Source organism: Panthera pardus, unplaced genomic scaffold, assembly GCF_024362965.1.
Source record: "Panthera pardus isolate Hobbes unplaced genomic scaffold, ASM2436296v1 HiC_scaffold_21, whole genome shotgun sequence".
Taxonomy (NCBI): domain Eukaryota; kingdom Metazoa; phylum Chordata; class Mammalia; order Carnivora; family Felidae; genus Panthera; species Panthera pardus.
In genome coordinates, this window is record NW_026526777.1 from 35,681,757 (window position 1) to 35,694,300 (window position 12,544).

The 12,544-nt window shown below is 50.6% G+C and overlaps 1 protein-coding gene and 1 long non-coding RNA gene across 3 annotated transcripts in view; one reads left to right on the top strand and one right to left on the bottom strand.

The window, feature by feature from the left end:
* Positions 1 to 2,093: 2,093 nt before the first annotated feature.
* Positions 2,094 to 9,464, bottom strand: LOC109255170 (uncharacterized). The gene is made up of 3 exons (XR_002075109.2): positions 9,007 to 9,464; positions 4,968 to 5,062; positions 2,094 to 2,467 (listed from the first exon to the last, which is right to left on the bottom strand). It is a non-coding gene; the product is annotated as an uncharacterized LOC109255170 (long non-coding RNA).
* The window catches only part of CAMK1G (calcium/calmodulin dependent protein kinase IG), a 29,555-nt gene continuing 25,308 nt past the window's right edge, over positions 8,298 to 12,544 (top strand). Inside the window, exon 1 of one of the 2 annotated variants that reach the window (XM_019429603.2) lies at positions 8,298 to 8,506. The gene's annotated coding sequence lies outside the window, so the exon portion shown is untranslated. The remainder of the gene's footprint in view (positions 8,507 to 12,544) is intronic. The other variant, XM_019429610.2, reaches the window with a different exon arrangement.

Below are 12,544 nucleotides of genomic sequence, written 5' to 3' on the forward strand. Positions count from 1 at the left end.
TAAATGTTCCATCTCAGGAACAACGGCAGATGAGAACATCTAGGTAGCGATGTTGCTGGCAGCCTCAGGAGCCCTCCTCCACCTGCAAGCCTGGAACAGGGGAGGGACTGGGGCAGGAGAAGGGGTTCACTTGCCCTGGGCAAGTGTCTAGGGAGAGGAGGAAAAAGGAGGACTTTCTTGTTGCTATTTTCCCCAGGGACAATGGGGGCGGATACGTCCCCAGAATGCTGTCTAGCTCTCAGGTCCTAGCACCCCAGTTGTCCAAGAGTCCTGGTTGTCACCCTCCCGTTGTTAAGGAGAGGATTTGTCTTTCGCTACCTCCCCACTTGTGACTAAGTCCATAACTGGTGCATTCGTTGGACTTCACTGGGTGCCAGATTGCTCTAGACCACCCCTCCTTCTGGCAAAGACAGTTACCCCAAGAGGGGAAAGGACCTGTCACCTCTACAGGTGAGAGCTCACTGGACGTGGAAATCCTCTGTCCCGGCCACCCGGGACATGCATGCACGCTTGCCCATCGATGCAGACACTGCCTCTTTCTTGGCTCCCTGTCCCGCCTCCACCCCACTCTCCTGAGCTGCCTTACTCTGCAGAGGCTCTAACTGAGTCATGCGCCCAAAAGGTCCTCTTCCTGAGTGCTTATCATCTTCCAAGCACTTTACCTACATTCTCTCATTTAATTCTCATGGCCCTCTTGTTGAGCAAAGTATCCCTTTATGCCTATTTGATGCATGAGAAACAGGTGCAGAAATGTTGAAGAATTTGCCTGGGGATCACACTTCTAGTGATAAGGCACCCAAAATTCAATCCCAAGTCTGGTCTTGTGTCTGACTCTTAGGCTCTTCACTGTGGCTCTCCAAGATGTTTATATATTATAAAATTCCAAGGTCTATCCAGGAGTCACTTCCGAAGGTCAGCTATTCATTCAGTAGACAAAGTCTTCAACAGGCAAATCCTTCCAGAATGCCTGCTCTGTGCTGGGCACCATAAGGACAGAGGAGATTAGTAGGTAGTGTCTTTAGTCCCATTGGGTCCTTTCCACACGGAAGAGGGAGAAGGAGGCTCAGTCATTATCTCTGGAAAGTTTCCAGAAGGCTGACATCCTGAAGATGACTGGTCTGAGATGTCCCTCTCCTAAGGGACAATGGGCAGCAGAGGGAGGTGGGAGGAGGGGAGGACTGTCACTTCAGTGCCTGGCACATTGCCCACCCCCCATAGCAGACACTTGAAAAATACTTGCTAGTTCTTAGAATATGATAGATAAGAACAGCAATCACCACACAGAGCAAGAATATGGAGAATTTTGAGGCACGGCTTTTTTGAGAAAAGGTTGGTCAGAAAGAGTCCTGTCAAGGAAAAGATCTGTTTTCCCCCATTAGCCAGAGGGGTGGACACAGGCACCTGGTCTGGACAGAATGCTGTCACTAGAGGGCAGTGGCAGCTTGCTCTTGGGAGTGAAGGAGCCCTGAGTCCCTTCTCCCCCGAGAAGCCCAGAGCAATCCTGCTGCGTTCTAACTCTGCCCTATGCGGGGGCAGGACCCGGAGGTGAGCATGTGACTTTCAGCAGGGAACAAGTGTAACCTTACTTTCCATGACTCATACAATCCTTTCCTTACCTGGGACACCGACAGTAGAGAGACTCGTGGGGTGGATTGACATCATTAGCCCAATTTGACAGATGAGAACAGGAAGATCCTTGAGGTTTAGACTCTGCCCAGGTTGCCTGGCTAATAAGGACACCGTGGGAACAAATGCTAGATTCCCTAAACCCCAGTTCGGGGCCAATTCCAGGGCCTTTGCGAACAGAGTAAAGTGGGCTAAATTCTTTAGTGAAATTCTCACATCATAATTTTCCCTTTGTCAGCCATTTCCTTTGTTATTTGTTCATTCCCTGGAGGCTTAGGAAGAGACAGAAAAAGGAAATTAAAATCAAAGAGGACAATCAGGTACTTTGTCAGTAGCCTTGATGAAAGTTTGGAACATATTTTCCACCAAGTGATACTCAGGATCACCCACTCATTGCACTTGACCCCCTCCCATCCCCACTGTTTCTCAAGGTCACGTGCTGGTGACCATGGAGAGTCGTGACTGATTCCTCCAGTCGTGGACAGAGAAATACACGCAGATAATGTTGGATACAGAGGAGAAAGGTTCTACAGTCTCTGCTGGGGCTCTCACATGGGAACTGACTATGTCATCAGCCAAAAATCTGAAGCCAGGCTCATAGGCTTTGTCCCTTACCCCACTTATTCCTGGAACATGGCATATACGAAGGCTGGGCTCACTTGGGAATGTGACTCAAAGCAACGGAGACGGTAGATTCTTTTAGCACAGAGACACAGAGCGAACATGTGAGGAGGGGATCAGGTGAAAATCTACTCGCCTTGTAGACATCCAACCTGCAAGAACCAACGGGATGCCTGCCCCACCCAGGGTAGGGCGAGATACAGCTGAATGTCTGCTGAACCTTGGCAGGGGTGGAGGAGAAAGACAGAAAGATCTAAGCACAGGGTATACAGGGTGAAGGAGTTATCGGAGAAAGGAGAAGAAAGTTCAGATGGAATGAGCTGACACACCCTCCCTAGGTGGAGGGGCCATGCGGAAGCACCCAGAGATCCTGACTGACCAGCCCACCCCTGACACTCAACTCTCTGTGTCCTCTAAAGAAATCGGAAGCTGCGGCACAAACCAGGAGCCATGGCTGTTTGCATATATATTCTGTGGGTTCTGCGTGTGTGTAGGGGCAGCCGATGGTAAACCCATTACTAATGCACCTCCTTCTGCTGTTAATAGTGTCAAACTCAGGACACAGCAGAAAACCCTTCTTTTAGGTCTTATTCTGCCCTTCGATTTTTCAGACCCTTTGTGGAACTTGCTTTGCACTGGGTGATATGATAGTACGGAGGTCACTGAAGCATGGTTTCTACGCTTAGAGAGCTCGTCACTACTGGACAACCCTGACATGTGGCAGACCTGTTTCCACCCAGTGGAGCAGGGTGCGAGCGGTTGCAGAGTTGGGCTCAGAGAACATCCATTTTTGCCTGTGCCCGGGGAAGAGTGATCAGGGGAGGAGACTTCTTAACGGTCCGGCTCAAACAAAAAGATGAGCGCATCACAGGCTGCGGGAACAATGTAGACCAAGCGGCATCTATTCCTGGAAGTACTAGAAATCTGGTGTCTTATTTTTAAAACAAATAAACACGAAAGTAGCAAGTATTACGTTGATTCATGCCTGCATGCCAGCCTGTCGGTACCGTCCTACAATTTCCATTTCCTCCCTCTCGCCCCCACTTTGGGTGCCCATTCCATTCTCTCTTATCCAACTTCAAATTGGAAATGTGTTACGAAATAAGGGGTGTTTGTTCTTTGGTGGCCCCTCTCCCCTCTCATTACTCTGCCTGTCATACTTTCAAGGCCTTGGACAATGTTTCTTTTCTTGCTTCACCAGCCGCATTTGGGGCATCTTTCCCTTTTTCTCTTACTGCTCAGTAACAATGCACTTCTCTCTGTTTCTCCAGTAGGCATGGCTCCTTTCTACCTCAGGGCCTTTCCACAAGCTGTTCTTTTGCTTAACTTTTCACGTAGTTAGTTCTTCTTCCTTCTGAGTCCAGTTTGAAAGTCACTGTCTCCGGGCTTGGTAAGGTCCCCTAACACATATTTTCATAGTGTCCTGAACAGTTCATAGTACTTACTGCATTTGTGATGATCTGTATTTGTTTAAAATCTGACTCCACGGCTAGAATGCAAGACTCATTAGGGAAGAAACCGCTTATCTTATTTGTTACTGTATGTTTAGAGCCCAAAATAGTGCCCAAAACAGAGTAGATGCTTAATAAATATTTGTTGCAGGAATGAATGGAAGGATGGATGGACGGAAGGATGGATGGATGGACAGATGGATGGAGGTTGCTTTCCCTTCCCTTTTCCACCCTGACACCTCATTATGTCTTGTCGTCATTTGGTTATCCAAAAAGCTCAATCTGGAGGTCTAATCAAACATAAAAGAGAGTGCAGACCAATGTTCTTTAAAGAAAAACATTGTTCTGTTCTCATGAGCACACCTCCCTTGTCTCCTCCTTACCCCAAACCATAAGAGGACTCCTTACTTTGTTCAGTTGAAGGGTAAGCATGACCACATGGGAGCAGTGGAGGTGGGCACCCAGTGAGTACACTTGGTCACTTCTCCCTTTGCTGACATCCCCTGTGACAAGCTCAGATGCACACGTCACTTTAGGTGAGAGAAGGACACTTCCTGGTGAGAATGGGCCTTCCTTCTCCTCTCCTCTACCCCTTTAGTTCAGACCTTCATCTCCGTGACAGTAGAGCCTCCCTGCTGACTTTCTAGTCTCTAATTTCTCCCCAGTTCTGGCACCCCGACATTGGTATGCGGCAAACATCCTTGCTTAAGAATCTACAGTGCAGATGGGGCGCCTGGGTGGCTCAGATGGCTAAGCGTCTGACTCCAGCTCAGGTCATGATCTCACAGTTGGTGAGTTTGAGCCCCGCATCGGGCTCTGTGCTGACAGCTCAGAGCTTGGAACCTGCTTCGGATTCTGTCTCCCTCTCTCTCTGCCCCTCCCCTGCTCACGCTCTGTCTCTCTTTCTCTCTCTCAAAAATAAATAAACTTAAAAAAAAAATCTACAGTGCCTCTACTGCCTCACAGCCAAGTCGAAAGCCTCAGTCAGGCTGCTCAAACACCCTCCTGGGCCAGCCTTGTCCCCCATGCACTTGTCCCCCGTGCACTGCAGGGCCACCCTGTCATTTCCAACATGCATCTTACATATTCCAGCCTCTGTATTTTCCCTAACCCCACCCCACCCACCACATCTCCCACATCTGGTCCTAGTCACCTTTAAGGACCAGGCTGACTTCCGTGACACTTTTCCATGAAACCATTCCTAACGCCTCCAACCCCCAGCTCTCCTGCCAAGGCCCTGTCCCTGGGGACAATGTGAGGTAATAGTACCTGATGCACCTGTTGATTCATCTCCAGTTGTTCTCTATGCCTTGCCTCCTCTACTGGGCACAGAGTTGATGTTGAATAGACACTCAGTGGGACTGCTGATTAGAGAAACCATAGAGACAAGGCCATTAAAAGAATCTGAACCAGACAACGTTGCAAGCATGTGTGAGTGTGCACATGCATGTATATGTGCCCAAGTACACGTGCATTCTCACGCCCCAGTCTCTCTTCTACCTCCCTGGAACACATTCCTGAATGGATGCCCCTCCAGTTCTCTAGCCACCTGTACTACTGCTCCAGCCATGGATTCTTTGCCCCTGCTCCCGGCCTCTGATGTCCAGCATATGGCCTGGTCAGTACCTGCGAGGACATCTACCTTTGGAACTCAGCATAAAGAGGTAACACTTTGTCCCATGGCGCCCAACATGGAACCCATTTCTATTTCCACAGCTGAGAATTCATCTCTGGCTCTGTGGCTCACCAAGGCCAGCAGTGCGCAGGTGGATGGAAGGAAAGGGGAAGAAGAGGGAGGGTTCCAGGGGGCTGGTGCTGACCAGCAAGCAGTTCCTTGCCCAATTCAAACTTGTATCGGCGCACATTACGTAGCACAGACTTGGCTGGTTCATGTGCTTGGACAGAAGTTCTAGGAGTGTAGAGTCTGGGTCTGGTTTTGTGTCCCCAGTACCTAGTACGTGGTCAGTGTTGGTAAACATTTAAGGAATGAGTGCATGCGTGCCTGTGCTGAAGAAGACTTCAGTCCCCTATGGAGATAAACTTTCTAACACATGTTGATGCCCAAGGGGATTACTTGACTGTTTCAAGCTGTGATGAACTCCCCAGTTCCAGTGTTCAGACAGGAGGAAGACAGCTGCTGGACAGGGACACTGTACCCAGGGAATCTAAGTGGTGGCAACACAGGCTAAAATTCAAGGCAGGAAAAGATTAAGGATGACGAAGAGCTGTAGACAAAGTTTTGGGAACCGCACAGAGGAAGGAGTGACTAGTTGCAAGGAAGTCAGGAAATCATGGAAGGCTTCGCGGATGAGATAGTATTTGACGAGGATTTTTAAAATCTATAGCATTTCCATAGGCAGAGAAGGAGGAAAGGGCATTCTATACTGATAGACCAGCACAAGCGAAGGTCAGGAGCGTTGGGTAAAGCGGTGTGTCAGAAATCAGGGTCTCGGATGCAAAGCTAGAGAGTTAGCTGGGTGGATGGAGGGACTCAAGGGAGAGAGGACAGTTTTGTGCCAGATCCTAGAATGCCTTCAGTGATGGGCCAAGGTGTTTGGACTTTATCCTGTAGGTAATAGATCGTTGTTTTTTTTTTTTTTTTGAGGTAAAAGCAATATGTTTTCTTGAGATAATCTAGCAAGAATGAAAGTTGGATTGGAGGGAAAACAGTATTAGTCCACATTTACTGAGTCTTTACCATCTGCTAGTCACTGTACCAAGCAACTGGCACTCTGTCTCACTCCACCCTACCAGTGTATGAAATAAGTTCACAAATTATCCCCTTTCACAGGTGGGGAAACTGAGGCACAGAGAGGTTAAGTCACTTGTCCAAGGCCACACATCCTGTCAACGGACAACCCAGGAGTCTAACCTAGAAGACTTCTCCAGAGCCACGTTTAGGTATCTCAATTGGCCACCTCCCCCAGGGACCAGTTAGAGCCTAATCTATCACAATAGTACCAGAGAGAGGAGAAGGAGGGCCTGAATTAAAATTGTGGCAATGAAGATATAAAAGAGGCAGCATTTACTTACTTTCTGTGTGAAGAGGATAGCAGGGAATATCTATATCTATCTATTTATAGCTGTATCTATATTGTATATTCTACAGAATATATTCTATATTCTTTTACTTGCATCCACCTGAAATACTGGAGTGATTGAAAAGAAACTAATAAGAGTGGCCACCTATAGAGGGCAGGGCGGGTGGGGGGATGGGAAAGGGTGGATGGAAAGGTGAAACACCTCAATGTATGTCTTTTATTTCTTTATTTTTACTTTTTGATATATGTCTTTTTTTTTTATTTTTTAATTTTTTTTTTTTTATTTTTGAGACAGAGAGAGACAGAGCATGAACGGGGGAGAGGCAGAGAGAGAGGGAGACACAGAATCGGAAGCAGGCTCCAGGCTCTGAGCCATCAGCACAGAGCCCGACGTGGGGCTCAAACTCACGGACCGCGAGATCGTGACCTGAGCTGAAGTCGGCCGCCCCACCGACTGAGCCACCCAGGCGCCCCGATATATGTCTTTTAATATAGTTCTGATTTCTGACCCCTGTGAATGTGTTATGTGTTCAAAAAACACAAGCGATTTTAAAAAATTGAAAAGGCACAATTTAAAAGCTAATTTAAAGGAACAATTAAAAGTGCATAACAGCTGATTGGATTTGGAAGGCAATGAAAGAGACAACACAGTCAAAGAAAGTGACTGGGACCCTACCTTGAGTGTTTGGGAAGATGGCAGGTCCACAGCCTAGCTGGGGAGACAGGGGGAGAGGGGTCTGAAGAAAGCTCTTACACGTTCAGGATTATTTGTGGATGGAGTTGGACATCTGGATGTTAAGGTTAAGGTCAACAACCCAGACGGGGGTGTTGACTTGGGACATTCACATGATGATGGTAACAGACTCTGTGAGTGGATGTTAGGATTAAGGGAAGAGTAGGGAAGGAGAAAGCAAAGGGCAAAAGACGGAAGTTCAAGGAAACTTCACTGAAAGGAGCAGCCCAAAGGAGGCTGAGATGGTCAAGAGCAGGATGGAGAGGTGAGTACGGGGGAAGAGAGTCAGCTAGAGTTTCCAGAGGAAAGGGAATGATCTCCTAAGGTCTAATGGGATAGGACTGAAAAGAGGATGGTAGGTTTTGGGATCAGGATGCTATGCTTCTAGAAACAGGGGACAGGTGATAGATCAGAGAGTTGGGGTGGGGCCATGCAACAGAGGGTCCCCCTGCTTCTCTTCCCATTCTGTAAGAGACAACTGGACACAGAGAGGTCTTTGGTCCCTACATTTCGATCCAAGTAGATATCCTCTTGGTCAGGAAGGTGTTTTTAGACAACACTCCAGCAACGGAGTGGTTAAAAAAGAAACTGAGGCAGGCAGTCCTAGAAGGCTTCTCTAATGTTCTGTTATCACCCCATCCAGGCCAATGGAAACCAGTAATTTGCAGTTTTGTTTTTGCTTTTTCTTCTTGCTCCCTTGCCATTACACACATCAATGCAAACACAATTACACACACGCACACACACGCACAGAAGGCATAAAAGGGCCCTCTGCAAAAGCATTTTTCTGGATCGGACTCAATGCTGCTTGGAGGGAGGGAAAGCAAAGCAGAGGAAAGGCAGGAGAGACGCAAGCCACCATAGCTACTTTTCCTCCCCTTTAAGACTGCCTGGTTACGGTCCTGGGAAAGAAAACCCCTGCATTCCTCCCCTTTAATTCGGTTTATTGTTAAAGCGCTGGAGCAGCTAATCCTCACAGACCTGTAGGAGCTGGAGTAGGAGCACCGGGAGCACCATTCCTTCCGAGTCTTCAGGTAAGATGAACCTGACTCTTTTCTCGGTTTTAGGAGGTTTCCTTGCTTAAGGGGAGGCATGTGGCACCTAGAGATGTGGCAGAAGAGCCACCTTTGCAAGCAACTTGGGTATTTTCTTCATTTCTGCCCCATTTCCAGGCTTGCCTGACTCTCGTGGTATCAAGGATAAGTTGTAGCTGCCTTGGAAAATAAGTCTGAGCGGGGCCCAGGTGGAACCTCCGTGCAGAGCCATCTGCCATCACTTCGGGGTTGGCTTGAGGGGGAACCTTTTGCACTTCTGGGCAGGGAAAGGGGGGCAAGATATCTGGATATGTCCCTCCTGCAATGCCTGCCTGCAGGCTGCATTCTAGGGACAATCCTCAGGGCTCTGTGGCTGGGAGGGGCTGTCTGTCTGCGGGGGTGTCAGGACCTCCAGCGAGCTTGCAACCCTGCCTCCTACTCAACCTTCATCTCTTAACCTCTCTGACCCCATCTGTCAAGGAGCAATGCGTTCTGCCTACCTGTCTGGGCTGTCGTGAGCATTAAGAGAGCCAGTGGGCAGAAAAGGCAGTTTGTAAACAGCCTGTGGCTCTGCAAACCCCAGGAAAGCGGGCCAGCCTCAGTCCCTCCCCGCGGGGTCCACCGCCAGGCGCCAGCTCCACGTCCCGCCTGGGCGGCTTCAGGATGCAGGACTCATTGCTGTCAGTCACGAGACTGCTCCTTCACCTTCCCCAGGGGCGCTTCTGTCTCCCTTCCGTCTTGAAACTTCCCCAGTTGCGCGGCAGGTGAAGACGTTAAAAGAAGGTCTGATTGCTCCACCACCCCCATCGCGCTGTGGCCCCTTCTCTCCACGTAACTTTGACGCACAAACATTAACCCCGAAGCTCCCGGAGGCAGCGGCCAGGGCTCGCGCTGGTCTGGCGGTAGTGCATGGCTGGCCAGCGGCTTGCTCTGGAGCCAGATAAACTGATCATGAGAAACATCTCTGAGGAGGGTCAAAGAGTCGAGCGGGGTTCTCCTGGGTAAGGAGATGATCTTTCCCAGATCAGAGGCCGGAAACAACCCAGCCCCCGGCAGTTCTTTTGACCCACGCTTAACCCGGGGCCAAAGATGAGCTCCAATAGGCCATGACACAAAGTGCTTAGTAATACCTGGTATGGGAACTGCGCTTTACAGTTTATAATGTGCTTTTAAACTACTGGCTTTAGGACAAGCCCATCGAGCTGGTGGGGCAAGTAATAGTTCTCCCTTAGTATGGATGAGACTCAAGGAGGCTTGCCTGGGGTTGCAAAGCTGGATATTGGTGGTATCTGGTTAATGACGGTGGCGTTTGACCCCAGAACCTCTGACATCATCAGTGACCTCTCCATGATACCACAGATAGCTATGGTGTATGGGGTGGGGGACAGGTGTGGATGTGCGTGTGTATTAACAGCACTCCTGAGAGAGACGGGGCAAAACTTGGGGAAAGAAGCCTGAGGTCCGAGGGACAAGAGGTTTGAGCTGGAGCCAGGAGAGGCAGTAGATGGCCCGGCCTCAGTGCCTTTCTCAGATCATCCAAGTCACGTGTTCCCCGGGGAGCTCGGTCAGGGGCTGGGTGCTGGGGTTGCATGAAAGCACCTCAAGGGTGAAGCCCGGTAAGTGAAATCGGATAATCACCTCCAGGAGAGAGGCAACAGGTTTTGTGGTGGCTCTCTGATGGACGGGGGCTCCCAGGCCAGCTCTGTCACATACTATCTGATTTGGGGCATCCTGCTCAACATTTCCAGCCATCAGCACCGCAGCTACCGAACGGGCTTCATGACACCTCCCCTAAAGGTGACAGTGAGGCCGAGGGGAGGAGGGGAGGCAGGTGAGGCGCCCGCAAGGTGCGGTTGCCAGCGCTCAGCAGGCACCCTGCGAGGCCGGGGAGCACTTGGGGGCAGGGGGCTGGGACAGGAAATACTTCCCCCCCCTCCCAGGCAGAGAGCGCCGCCCTCGATCCCTCTCCCGCGCTCACACACGCGCACGCGGCTAGAATAAGCGCCCCGCTCAGCGCGTGCGGTGCGGCCCCCCCCACCCCGTGGCCAGCCAGCCCAGTGAATGGGCTGCAGCATGAATGAGACGGCGGCCGCGCGCGCGCGCTACAACCGCAGGCGCGCCCCCGCGGTCACCGGCGGGGGGGCTGGGGGCTTGGGGGCTGGGGCCCGGCGGCAAGTGCCCCGCCCCGCCCCGCCCCGCCCCGCCCCGCGAGCGCGGCGGTGCCAGCCGGTCAAGCCCGAGTCCCGGGAGGCAGGGCTGGTCCCGCAGAGCATCCTGCCACAGCTCGCCTCGTGCACCCCTTCCCGGGGCGGACCGTGCCTGGCGGCGCCAGGAAGGAGCCCTGCACCTGCACAGAGGACGCACCTCTTGCACGGGTCTGGCTTTAAGGGCCGCGTGTGGCAGATACACGGTCAGCACCATTCCCCCTGGAAACTCCTTAGAAAGGTGCCCCAGAGAGACCAGCATAAACCCTTCCCAGGCAGCTTCCCAGTGTGGCCTCAGAGCTCTCTTCTGCTGGTTCTGCACCAGATGAAGTAGTGGGTTTGCATTTCAAGACCGTGCTGTATGAAAAATTAGATACTTTCAAACACTTTAAAATCACCGTGAAATGAGATGTCCACACGGTGAGACGCACTTGGGAGCTGAGACCAGTTAGGGAGCAGTGGATTCACGTCTCCTCCTGCGTGTTCGCCTCTAAAGTGCTTTTGTTTTCCTCTCTTTCCCGGCCGGTGCATGGTGTTTAATTCATGTGCCTATAATGTGGACCCGCTGCATGGCATCGTCGAGGCTCCAGAATGATTCTGTTGTGCCCACTGACGCCACGGGAATGCTGAGAATTAGAGCAGGGATCATTATTCCTGTGCAGCAGATGAGGAAACTGAGGCCCCCTGTGCTTAGAAGCACATCGGGAATCAGGAGCACCCCCTACTCTCTCCAGTGACTCCTATGTGTTGACCTCTCAGCCACTAAGTGAAGCCTTGGAGCGTGTTCTTCATTTATTTTATAAGAGGCACACGGTAAACCTTAGGCAACATGTGGATTCTGGCTTGTCACTGCAGCAGGACAGACTTGGTTACACGTAAATGTGGGTTTGAGCCTGAAATAAACTGCAGGAGGCAATTGAAAAACATCCTTCCTCCGTGATTTTGTGAACAGAAACTGGCACGCAGAGTTGGCCTGTGAGACGCAGGCCTAGTGGGAGCACTGGGGATGGAGTCCATACTCCTCAGAGGTTCTGTTCTGCCAGAAGTCTCCAGGAGGCTTGCAGGTTTGGCACTTGGGCTCTGGAAAACTGACCAGCCACTTGAGCTGCAGCCCATGAACTGGGCCTGACAGCCACCCAGGCCCAGCTATATGCCTGTGACATCATGAAGTGGTATGGCTGAGGGCAGCAGACTGCTGGAAATTTCTTATGGCTAAAACAGATGGAGAATCACAAAGTATCAGAAATAGCCAGTCACCCCATTTTCCAAAGTAAGCTTGGGCAACCCTGGAGTCCCTGGATGCTAGCAGATGTCACAAAAGGAAAGTTTCACAATCTCGTAAGTTTGGGGCATGACAGGTTAAACAGCATTAACCGAGGGTGTGTAATAGTCCTCAGAGCCTTTCATAAGCTAATATGGGTCATGAATCTTTAAAGAAGGGGCAGCAAACCCACTTTGCACACAAAGAATCTTCTGGGACTAGTATTTTAAAAAACAAACTTCAGGAAACCTTTGTCTGTTCCAATCTCTTTTCACTAAAGAGAAATGTGGAAGCCCAGAAGTGTACAGTGACTTCCCTGGGGCTGCACAGCTTCTCCGTACCAAATCAAAACTGGAACCAGAACTTGAGCTCTTTCTAATGACCCTCTCAATCCAAAGGATGACGCAAAGTCCAATATGGGCCAGAGCCCAGGAGATGGGGGGGGGGGGGGGCGGTCAGGGCAAGAAAACAACCCAGCTTTAGCGTTTCAGCCCCTTATAACCACACAATTTATACATTGCCATGACTCCATGTGCCCCAGCCTGGAGGCAGAGAGCACACTCTTATTAAAGA